Below are 12733 nucleotides of genomic sequence, written 5' to 3'. Positions count from 1 at the left end.
GGCCAAATGATTTCTCTGATAACTGAATGACGATACATAATGGGGAGTGGGGGGAAAGGCAAGAATGGAGGAAGGATGGATTGTATAGAGAAAAATGAGGGGTGGGTGGAAGAAAAGATAATAAAATGAAACAAATATCATTACCCTATTTACATGTATGATTATGCAAATGATGTGGCTCTATTTCATGTAAAACCAGAGTTTTACCCTATTTGTGTACAATGAATCAAAATAAAAATAATGAGGTTCAAAAAATGATACTGTTACTTGATATTCTATTAAGAAAAATTGGTCTCCAAATTCAAAACTGGAAAGTCACTGGAATAACTGAAAGAGAATCACAGTATAAGGCATTTTAGATTTCTGGTACATGTGTTAGGACTTGTGTACAAAGAAAACTGTGTGTGTACTCATTCTCAAAACAGCTGAGAAATTCTCAAACATAAAAATAGAAAATAAAAAAAATAAGGACCTGAAATAGAGACAGCACATCACGACTCCCCAGAGTCACAAGGGAAAACACAAAGATACAAGGGGCAGACCAATATGAGAAATAATCCTCACCCCAGGACACCAAGTTCCTATCTTCTCCAGTATCACCTCCCTGTACAAAGCCCTCTGGGCAGCGTACAGGTATTTCCACTCCTCCTGGGAGAATTTTATGGCCATCCCTGAAGCTCAAAGACCCTGAAACAAAAATACAAATTAGCCAAGAAGATGTAGAAAGATCTCTTACACCCATACAAAATAAAACAGAAGAGAGGTGTAAGGATCAATTCAGTTGTAAAAAAGTGTTTTGAAAGATCAGTATAGGATAATTTTGGGAAAGGTATACATCCCTTATCTTATTTTATTATATTTTCAGAGAAGAACATGAAATCAACAAAATCTCTACGCATTCCATAATGTGAATTATAAAAGATATAAAAATAAAATGATCACAAAATGGAATATTCAGAAGTGATAAACACTATGTCTACACACCAATGATATTCAATTTCACTTATGAACCAGAGCATGAGTGGAGTCATCCGGGATTGCAATGTCACAGTGTCTTAAAGCATAGATTCTAACAATTTGTGACAATGATTACAATGAGAAGGATGTAGTTTCCATACCATGGTATGCATTAAATCAAATGTATGCTCCCATGTATTTTGGGGAATCACATTAGAGAAATCTCTGTTCCCACCTTAGAATAGGGGAGGTCACAGAGCTTCTTAAATAACACATGAATTTAAGCAGTTATAAAGGGCAGAGCCAGCACCTGAAAAAGGTAACCAGAGTTTAGAACTGAACCTAAAGAACTACACAGTTAAGCACAGACACCACATTAGCATGTTGGTCATTTCCTAAGAAAACCTGAAACTACATCAAAGCTTACAACATGCAATACATGAATGCACATATGTGTACATGTTACCAGTCTTATCACTACTAACTCATTAATGTCACAGTGTAGAAAATGTTTAATAGCATGGAAAACACTGAAGTTCAACTTCCAAAGGTTAAAATATAAAACTTACACACGAAATGATGATATTCCTTTCACACAGACTGTAGGTTTCTGCTCCCACACACACACAGGTACATACAAATGTGCACTTTCAGTAAAAGTGGTCATCTCTGTTTAAGAGATTTGGATTTTTTTCTCTTTTTTATCACTTTTCTACACATGTAAACTAAAAAAAAAATAGAACTTTTGTTAAAAAAAACACGGTACTCAATTTTAATTATGGAAATATCAATAAAAATTTAGACATTTAAATTTAAATATTTAGTCATTAACAGAAGTCAAATGGAGTTTATCCACTAATAAAAGAAGGAATGTAAGAAATGTATTGTTATACATTAACTTAATAGACCAAAAAAAAAATGAAAGCACGTTCTTGAAGAAATTATTAGGTAATTAAAAATTTGAAAGGAAAGAGGTGCAATTAAGTAAGAAGACTTACCAGCCATCCCATGCAGGAGTAAACAATAAGCACTTCTGCTAGAGGGAGCTAAGACCAGGATTCCAGCCAGGGCCCCTCTCACCACTGCACAGAATGCTTGCAGGAGCAAAAGAGGAGAAAGAGCGCACTGTGGCAATCAGCTGGAACTGCAGTCATTCACAGATGACACAGCTAGAACTTAGGAAAAGGAAGGCATATAACTTCAAGAATTCATAACACCACACTGAAAATAATCTTTCTTTTTTAGTAAAAACCATTTAAAAACAGAACAAATGATAGAAGGCAAGGTATGCACTCCCATTAGCAAATACAGCTCAGCATCAATTTACAACACCAATTTGCAGACACCTGAAGAAATCATAAAATTTCAGTAAAGGACATAATGGACTAATCAAAGTCTGACCAGTACAATTGTTACATGAACACTTTGGTTGCTGCAAAAATTCAGAGCAATACAAACCCAAAAGTAACATGGTATTTCAAATAAGATTACCTGCTCTATCTAGGAGAATCCACCTAATTAAAAATAAAATAAAATGGAGAGGCTTGCCAAATTACAAATGAAGCTGTGATTACATATGCAGAAGAAATTAAAAACTAGGAAGAAAAGAGACAAAAAAAAGGACAAGGAAATATGATTTTAATTAAAAGTTCTGCCTACCTTTACAGGCCTATCACTCCCCAAGTCAATTCTCCCTGGCCTATCACTCCAAATTTTCTGGGAAAAATTTTTATCTAAAACAGCTTCTACCTGGGAGTCTCTGCTCGAACACCAGGGTCTTCAAGGGATGGATGTGTTGTGAATGATTTTAAATCACTTTTTACAGTTCAGCAAATGATAAAACATTCAGTATCACCAGTAGCTGTGTCTGAACTATCTATTGTAGTTCAAATCATTAGCATTTCAGAGTCAGAAATGCACTGATTGACTCGATCAGTTTAAAATGCATTGTAAAATAAGGGGGAAACAGATTTCTGTTATTCTTTTACAACATTTTCTACTTGTTTTTGCTTTTTAACACAGGCGATAAATGTGATTTCTGATGCTGGTCAGCAGTGAGTTAACCGTATACTTCGAGGCAAACCCTGAAACGATACCCTTTGCCCCATCTGCAGACCACCACAGACCCTCTCCCAGCCTCGGGTCCATGCTTCAGCGTGGACCTTCTCCCAGGAGGATCCTCTAAGCGGAGCCTCTTCCTAAGTGCGACATGGTGGTGCACTGCTAGAGGATCTGCAGGAGATGAGCGGGACTGAGCAACAGGTGAGCAGGCAGGAGCGGGCAGCACACTCAGCGTCAGGGGAAGTCACCACGTCCAAACAGACATTCGGGAGACACGCCACCCCAGGACCAGAGCTCCACTGGGAAAGGGCCGCTTCCTGCCCGTCCCCCTCCGTCCCCCTCCGGCCTCCTCCGGCCTCCTCCGTCCCCCTCCGGCCTCCTCCGGCCTCTTTCTCCGGCTAGCTTGGTCCTGCGCGCAGAGCGCCGGCTGCTCCGTGCTGAGACTCGGGGGCCCTTCCTGCGACCCCATCGCACGCCAGGCCGCCACAGGGCTGGGGACGCGCCCCCGGGACGGCGGTGTCTCCAGAGCCAGTGCCGCGAACCCTCGCCCCCGCCGACAGGGCACCCGGCGAGCGGGGTCCAGGCGAGAGGCCCGGGAGCGCGCTCCCCGCCCTGCCCCGCCGCGGGGCCTCTGACGCCCCCACCACGCGGCCTCCCGCGGTCACGAGGCGAGCGCAGGAGTCTGAACCTCGGAGCCCCCGAGCCCAGTGCGGAGAGACCGCGAGGCGCGGTATGAAACCGGAAATCTGAGCCACCCTCCAGAGCGTGTCTGTCTCTGGTCGATAATCACTTCCGGGTCTGCCGCAGGCGGCGCTTGCGTGGTGAGCAGAGTGGGCGTGACTCGCACTGGGGCGGGACCGCGCAGGCGCAGGGAAGGAGCCCGCTGGGCTGCGGAGGCGGAGTCAGCAGGAGGGCGGAGCCGGCTGCCTTGCACCCTTGGAGTCCCAGAGGCCTTTGGGCCTCTTGTTCCCTCTGCTCAAAGGGCAGTGCTTGATTCTCTGTGATGATTTTAACTGTCCTAGGTTCTTGTGGTGCAGTTTGCTCTGTTCTAAGTTAGCTTTCCAAAAAATGTAAGATAAAACAGTAGAGCCAAAAAGGCCAGTAACATAGGACCCTGAGAATTTTTTTTTAACAAGTTTAAAACACTGAAGTAAAATCTCTTTGCCTGAGCTAGTGGAGGAGTATTTCAGCAGAGTGATAAAATACAGTAAAACTCATTATACCATTTTTTAGATCTCCCTCCCTCTCATTTCCCTTTACATAATCTGAAGTTCCTCCTTTCCTCTTTCATTCCACCCACCCCCATTATGTATCATCATCCACTTATCAGTGAGAATATTCAGCCTTTAGTTTATTGGAATTGGCTTATTTCACTTAGCATGATATTCTCCAATTCCATCTATTTATCTGAAAATGCCATAATAATATGGATCAGGAGTCTGGGTAAGCGATCATGTGGGCCAGGAGGTTTCTTCTGGGTTTGGATTGGTTCTATAACCGAAGCCACACAGGTGTGAGAAGGAATACCTGATGAAGACCTGAGCTGTCAGGAGACATGTTTCAGGGTCCCTGGGCCAGGAACTGGCATCTCCTGGTGTATCTCACTGTGTTCTACAGAGACAGTGGTTGTTGGTGTTTAGCCAATTAGGGATCCCATGCAAAGGTCAATGTGCCTGAGGACTTCATTCCAACTCAATCTGATGTCCAGTCTGCCTTGCAGGAACAGGACCTGAACATTCAGGGTGACCTCAGTGTTGTCTTAATTCCTCCATTCTCCCAGTACAGAAGAAATCTCCAGGAAACCTCTCATCTCATGCTGAATCAAGATCCCAGGGACAACTGCAGGAGCAGAAATATTGCCCGGGTTCTGGGATCTACAAGGACTTCATAGACACAGGGATCTTTTCCTACTGAAAATGTACATGTTTCATTCATTTGGATGAGACTGTTTCCAAACTTACAGTAGGGAAGCAGCATTGAAGGAAAAGCTACGTTTATGGGAACAATTTTCAGGTGTCTTATTGGGGCAAAATTTATGTTCTGATATGTTTTCTCACTTCAAAACATGAGTTCCTATTGACCCCTTGTTACATTTTTACTTTTGATCATAGCCATTCTAAAGTGGGTGCTATGATTCACCTTTAGCTAATGAGGTTAAGTATTTGGTTAATTAGTCTGATTGCCATTTTAATTTCTACCTTTGAAATGTGTCCCCAAAGTGTCTGTCCATTTCTAATTTGCATTATTTGAATATGTTCTTATTGAATGTTTTGAGTCTCTCTTACATTGTGGGTATTAATCCTTTATCCAATGGATAATTGGTGAAAAAATAATATTCCTTTTTTCGTTTCATTTTTTGGTTGAATCCTTGCTATGGTCCTAGTTTCTCTTGCTGTGCAGGAGCTTGTTGGTTACATGAGAAATGAAGGGTAGCAGGTAAGAAATGAGGTTGGATAACAGATATGCAAACACAGTTAGAAGTGATAAGTTCTACAAAACACTGCACTGTGTATGATGATCAATATCCCATCACACAGTTTAGAATAACCAGGAGAGAGCAGCTCCAAGTCTCCACATGCCATCTAACAGTAAGGAGATGGAAATGTTTAATCAGGAAACATTGTATGCTCATAGAGAATTACCTTTCTGTACCCCATCGACAGGCACAAGAAACGTAGAAACAAGGAAAGTATTCTCAAGTCAATTCCAACAATTTGGTTGTACAAAATCAACTTATTTTTCACCCAAGAGATTCCATTGTTCATGTGTGTCTTACTTATTTAAATCTTCCACAAATCTCCTACAGTGGTTTATAGTTTTACCAATATGTATTTATAATAACATTATGGTATACATGGTTTCATGTATACATTATTGTATACATGGTTTCTGTATACAATATTGTATATTGTATACATGGTTTCTGTCCTATAAGACTGTGGCAGATATTACTATTGCATGTGCCATTTTATGTGGACAGAAAAGATGCCCATAACAGGTGTCATTTCTGACATTCATCACCCTCCCACCATAGAGGGATATATATACTCTTTGAATACACTTGGTATTCTGTGATTGTACATAAGTTTATACTGCCAATGCTTTTAAATTTGATTAATATATCTAAACCTTTTATCATAAGTGGAATTTTTCTATCAAATACATAGGGATACAGAATTGGCAACTTGACGTAAGATTGTACATTAGAAAACCACTAATGTAAATGGACTAAACATTGTTAGACATGCCTGTTTTATTTGAGGAGCACAGTTAAATAGCTTGATCAGAAGAGCACAGTGTGGAAATGCACTCCCTCTTCACCAGTCCAGTCCATTCACAGCAGCACATTGACATCGAGTGGTTTGAATTTGGATGAATGAGCCCCCTTCAGCTGCTTACATGTTCCTGATCTTTACAGTGAATATAACAGTGTCACCAGCTTCGTGGAGTATGAAGAACACAGAATCTTCTACCTCTGGGTCCTTCATGGTACAAGTCCCTGTTCTAAGAGAAACTTTTTTTAAAAAATTTATTCATTTTGATTCATTGTACATGAATGTACATAGGATAATGATGTTTGTCTCATTCTGTTATTTTTCCTTCCCCCCTGCTACCTCCCCATCCCCCCTTTTTCTCTATACAATCCATCCTTCCCCCATTCTTGCCTCCCTCCCACCCATCATTACATATCATCATCCACTTATCAGAGAAATCATTCTGCCTTTGGTTTTTCGGGGATTGGCTTATGTCGCTTAGCATGATATTCTTTAACTGTATCCATTTACCTGCAAATGCCATAATTTTATTCTTCTTTATGGCTGATTGATATTCCATTGTGTATATATACCACATTTTCTTTATCCATTCATCAGCTGAAGGGCATCTAGGTTGGTTCCACAATCTGGCTATGGTGAATTGAGCAGCTGTGCACATTGATGTGGCTGCATCACTGTAGTATGCTGATTTTAAGTTCTTTAGGTATAGGCCAAGGAGTGGGATACTCGGGTCAAATGATGGTCTCATTCCAAGTCTTCTAAGGAATCTCCATACTGCTTTCCAGAGTGACTACACTAATTTGAAACCCCACCAGCAATGTATGAGTGAACCTTTTACCGCACATCCTCGCTAATACTATTGTTGTATTTCTGATAATAGCCATTCTAATTGGGGTGAGATGGAATCTTAGGATAGTTTTGATTTGCATTTCTCTTATTACTAGAGATTTTGAACAGTTTTTCATATATCTATTGATTGCTCATATATCTTCTGTGAAGTGTCTGATCAATTCTTTAGCCCATTTATTGATGGGTTATTTGTATTCTTGGTGCAAAGTCTTTTGAGTTCTTTATAGTTTCTGGAGATTAGTGCTGTATCTGAGGTGTGTGTGGCAAGGATTTTCTACAACTCTATAGGCTCTCTCTTCACATTGTTAATTGTTTCCATGGCTGAGAAAAACCTTTTAGTTGGAATCTATCCCAAATATTGATTACTGCTTTTATTTCTTGTTCTTCGGGAGTCATGTTATGTAAATATTCTGAATGGGACCTAAAGTAAGTACAGGAAGTTGGATGTCAGTGGATGTGACACAATGGCCCATGCTTGTATTTCTATGCAGGGATCTCTGCCTCACAAATGAACATCAGTTACTGGGAACTAACAGGGTGGCCACCAGGAATCCGGCACTAGGAATGTTCTTTTTGTCACAGGCGGCATTTGACTTTCTAGGGAATGTCACTCTTCTGAATCATCATCTCTTCCTTTACTGCACAACAGGCAGATGTATGTCCTTCGATGTAATTATCATGCACTTGAATGTAGCCAACACCTTAGTCATTCTCTCTAAAGAAATCCCTGAATCAACGGCAGCTTGGGGGTTAAGAGATCTCCCCAGTGACATTTAATGCAAACTTCTTCTCTATTTTCACAAACTGGGTAGAGATGTGTCCATTGGCACCACCTGCCTCCTGAGTGTCTTCCAGTCCATCATCATCAGCTCCAGGGACTTCAGGTGGGCAGAGTTGAAGGTGAGAGCTCCCGGGTACAAGGGTAGATCCATTTTCATCTACTGGGTCTTAAACATGATGCTGAATATCATGGTGCCTGTACATGTGACTGGCAAACACAGCAGCAGAAATAACACCAACAGAAGGGATTATGGGTACTGTTCTGCTGTCTTTCAGGACAAAATCCTGGACACACTCTGTGTATAACTTTTATTAGTTTGGGATTTTTTCTGTGTGGGGCTTATGCTCTGGGCCATTGACTCCATGGTTTTCATCCTGAAGAGGCACAAACAATGCATGCAACATGTTCACAGGACTCATGTCTGACCAATGTCAGTCCAGGGCCACACAAAGCATCCTTGTCCTGGTGGGTGCCTTTGTGTCTCTGTATGCTCTCTCCTCTGTCTTACATATTGCCTTGGCTATTGTACAGAATTCCAGTTTGTGTCTGGTGATAATCTCCACACTAATTGATGGGTGCTTCCCAATGGTCAGGCCCTACATCCTTGTAAGCCATGACTCTAGGATGTGCAGAAATCCACTGCAACTGGAGAAGAAAACAACATCCCCTTATACTGAGAGAGAAACCTAAATTGAATGTATCTTAAAAATGACTATTTCTTATCCATTCATCTCTCTCAGAATAGAAGCACATTTTATGAAACTGTGGTTTCACGTGAGTGGAGAAGAGAAATTTTAGCTTCTGCATCAAAGTAAAACTTGAACTGCATGGAACTTATGATGGGGTATTGTCATATTAATATTGATGCTAGTAAATTCTATTAGTGTCAGTATGGGGGAGTGTATATCTCTTGCTGTGTTATAATCATAGAAGCTAAAACAATCCATAAGCTATGAAGAACACTGACAATGGGACTTTCAAAATACTTTGAAATTTATCTGATATTTACAAGCATTATAACTGTTGGGAAAATACCCATAAAAGAGAAAGACAATTCAAAGTGGTCATTTAAACAAATGGCTGAAATATAACATCTGTCCCAGAATAGTGAATACCATTGAGTCCCTGCAGGGTAAGCTCAGATCCAGAGAGTAAAGGCATTGCAAGCAGAAAAGCCTGTTCTACATGGCATTGGTAGAGGGTGATGGTCACCTGAAAGGAGAGTCCTGTGTCTCTAAAAAGAATTAATGAAATAAAAAAATAAATACATAAAAATAAACCACAGGCACAGATTGTCAGAAAGTTCTAAGAAAGGAGAAGGGAGATAAGCAAAGTATCACCTCTGCACTCTTCCTCCAGATTTCTTAACCTCCACTGCAGGCTATAATTAAATACATAGAGAGATGAACAGACCTGTTCCATATGGATTTAGCATACCTGACAGCAGCTATCTAGGGTCTTGACCACCATGTACCCAGAGGAACCAGGTTTATTTCCCCCCATGTTTTCCCAGCAGACTATAAATGAACAAAAGCTCTAGAGTGGTTTGCACAGTTTTAAGATTGGACGTGGGAGCCCTTGGGGCCAGGAGTATGTCCAAGGAATTTGATGCCAGCTGGGGATACACCTGGTACAGTCAGATTGAATGAAGGTGCCTTGGTCCTGACCATTATGTTTGCCCTCTTCAGTGACCTCACACAGGAATCCACTTGTCCCTGCCACATGGGGCCCCACTTGTGTCAGCAAGTCCCAGGGACCTCCACTCTGAGCCATTAAGGGGTCTGTCTGCTCTCCTCTTCTGTCTCACAGTACCAGGGTTCAGCACTGATGCACCAGGACCAGGTGTTTTAGAGCAAGCCTCACACCAGTCATAGTAAATCAGTATCTTGTGTTGGGACCCAGTCGTGAGCAGTTATTTCAGCTCAGGAAGTGAGGCTGGTGTGCAGCCACACAAGGAACCAGGCTATTTTCCCTTTGCTCACACCCTAAATCCATGTCAAATCCCCAGGGATGCAATTAAAATTCAGCTGACTCAGAGCCCTGGCTGATGTTACTGAAGAGATGAGGTGTGTGGATGATGCTATTTACACCAAGGTCCCCATTAGTCTAGTAAATAACTTTGATGATTAAAAATACAGCATCAGGTCTTAGTTCTCAGTCACCTGAGCTTGGGGCCATGGCTGAGGTAGCCTGGAGGATACACACACTCAATGATTCCCACCTGGTGACCCCCCTCTTCCTTCTGCCTGGTCACTCCACCACCTGGACCCCTCAAAAGGTCAGTCCTTTTTCTCATCACTTTCCCAGTCTTGGGCTAGACCAGAAGGAGCCAGGCTGCCTGGCCAATGTCCCTGACCATGATTTCCCTTTTAAAGAAGAAAACCACGGATTATGTAGTGAAGGAACAAAATCATGAGTTAGGAGGTACACAGAGGTGTAGCCCTCTGCGATCAGAGATCCAGTAGCTTTAGAGAAACAAGAAAAACAGCTGGAATTAGACATTAAGAAAATGCAAAGATTGGTGATACAGACTCTTGCAGGGTTTTAGCCAAACAGCTTGTACGGCTACAGAAACAGAAAACAAGACTTTTTGCTATTAGTTCAAAGTTCACTTATATGTTCACACAAAAATAGTGATGAATTCCCAGATGAAGATGGCTAGAGTAATTTCCACCACAGCAAAGACAACGCAGGCAGTTGCAAGAAAATGGATCCCAAAAGACATTACAAACAATGCAGAATTTCCAGAAGGACACATGAAAATGGAAATTACTGAAGAATGATCAATACCACATTGATGACATCTCTCATGGCTCTGGTGATGAAGGAGAAAGCCAGGAAATCCTTCTGTAGGTTTGCCCACCTGGCTGAGATCTGGAGGTGCTGCTCCCATATCTTGTCTATGGGTAGCGGTGTGCTGTGTGTTCTTTCAACAGTGACCGCTGGATTCTCCAATTTCTGATGGACTGAGTGTCTTAGCTGGGAACTCTCACAGCCTTGCACAAATGAAAAATAATCTATTCTTTCTGGAATTCTTCTCTGCAAAGCAAAGAAAAATTATAACCATCACTTAGCGTCTGATTGTGTTTTAATCTTTTTTTCACTGAATACAAAATTCTGTTAAATTCCACTAGGCATCAACTTAAGTCTTATACAAATATTAAAAGTATATATTATGAAAAATTATGGGCATAATCCATATGTATGTACAGCTATTACATGTTAATCACAAAGAAAAGCTAAAATTTACAAGAAAGAAAGCACAGCTGATACAGGGGTTCTAATGATGGAGTTTGTGCACCCTCAAAAATCCTGAGAACAATTGAGGGAGTCCATGAACTTCATGTGAAAAACCTGGAGGAAGTTTTCAATACCCTGTGACTGCAGGTTTCCTTCCCTCAACTGAATGCACACTGCCATGCTTGGCCTGGCTGCCTCACTGCAGGAATCTACCCAGAGCAGCTGGATGCTTTTCTCTCACACTACCGAGAACCGCTGCTTGCCCCAGGGCTGCTTCAAGCAGCTGTGGTTACGGAAGAAAACCGTGGCTTCTTTCCAAGCAGCTCCGCTTACAGAGGAAAGCCGCAGCTTCTTTGCCCGGCTTGCTCCAAGCGGTTTGGTGCAGCTTCTTGCTCTTTTTGCTTACCTAAAACTGCCGCGTCTCGAGTGTACGGCCCAATCAGCGGGACAGAAGACACGTACCTTCAAAGGTTCATCAAGCACCTTCCCCTTTATTCAAATAACACCCTCAATATATAAGCAGTCTCATGCATAAGCAATTGTAACTAGATATTTCCATCCAATCCTGTTAAAGGTCAAGCAATCACTCGCTCAAGCATACATGTAAAGTATATCTGTCTATGTGCTAGGCAGCTGAACTGATTATAATACAGCCAATTGTAAACATGTTCTGCCTTTCTCCATGCATAATCAGAACGCCGTTTGCTCTCTGCCAGTCGCCATCTTTGGATGCACGTGGCGTAACCCTGGGCCCTGGGTTCCGCCCACCACATCACACCACATTTTGTGTAATGACATGAATATTCATGCTAACTGCAACATTCAAGTGTGCATGGTTATTAGACCTGAAAAGAACATTCATTTGATGCATTAAAGAAATATATGACATATTCCTTTACAAGTTGCCAAAAATAAAACTGCTTACATTTGTCAATCAAAAAAAAAAAGGAAATGGGCCTAAAATGATACAGAAAATCAAGAGACCTGGATGACATGCCATAGCTCAGAAAATTGACAAACATTGAGAGAAGTCAACCAAACACAATTTTATAGTGACAGTCAATAACAACAGGTACCATGCCAAAGGGAACGTATCCCAATAATTAAACTTTTATTTTAAATTCAGCCAAGTATATTGTTTACTTGTGGTATGATAGTAATAGTGACATACTATTATTTAACATTCATTGTCTAGGCATGTTACATAATTCATCCTCTCAACATATGGAGAGATTGTCATCTGCACCTCTGGAATGACCTGAGTCACCATGCCTGTTTCATAATATTCAGTGTGAAACAAACTTCATAAGCTCTATTGAGCCATTCCCCTCTTCAATACTCTGGATCCATTCATCAGGTACAGAGCTGAACTGTTCATGTCCTCAAAGGAATTCACCCACAAAACAAAAATCCCCAGGAAAGAAGAGAGTTCCCAGCTAAGACAGTCAGTCAGTGAGAAACTGGAGACTCCAGGGGCCAGTGTTGAAAAGGCACACAGCTCTGCCCCACCCACACATAGGTCTGGGGAGCAGCATTGTCAGATCTCAGTCACATGGACACACATGGATTT

At 41.5% G+C, this 12733-nt stretch overlaps 1 long non-coding RNA gene across 1 annotated transcript; it reads right to left on the bottom strand.

Annotated features, from left to right (window-relative positions):
- Positions 1 to 585: 585 nt before the first annotated feature.
- LOC306648293 lies at positions 586 to 3261 on the bottom strand. The gene is made up of 3 exons (XR_013760347.1): positions 1956 to 3261; positions 1527 to 1682; positions 586 to 687 (listed from the first exon to the last, which is right to left on the bottom strand). It is a non-coding gene; the product is annotated as an uncharacterized lncRNA (long non-coding RNA).
- Positions 3262 to 12733: the final 9472 nt, after the last annotated feature.

Source organism: Sciurus vulgaris (genome assembly GCF_902686455.1).
Source record: "Sciurus vulgaris genome assembly, chromosome: 17".
NCBI classification, from domain to species: Eukaryota; Metazoa; Chordata; class Mammalia; order Rodentia; family Sciuridae; genus Sciurus; species Sciurus vulgaris.
Note: the sequence above shows the minus strand (reverse complement) of the source record. Positions and strands in the feature narration are given on the sequence as shown.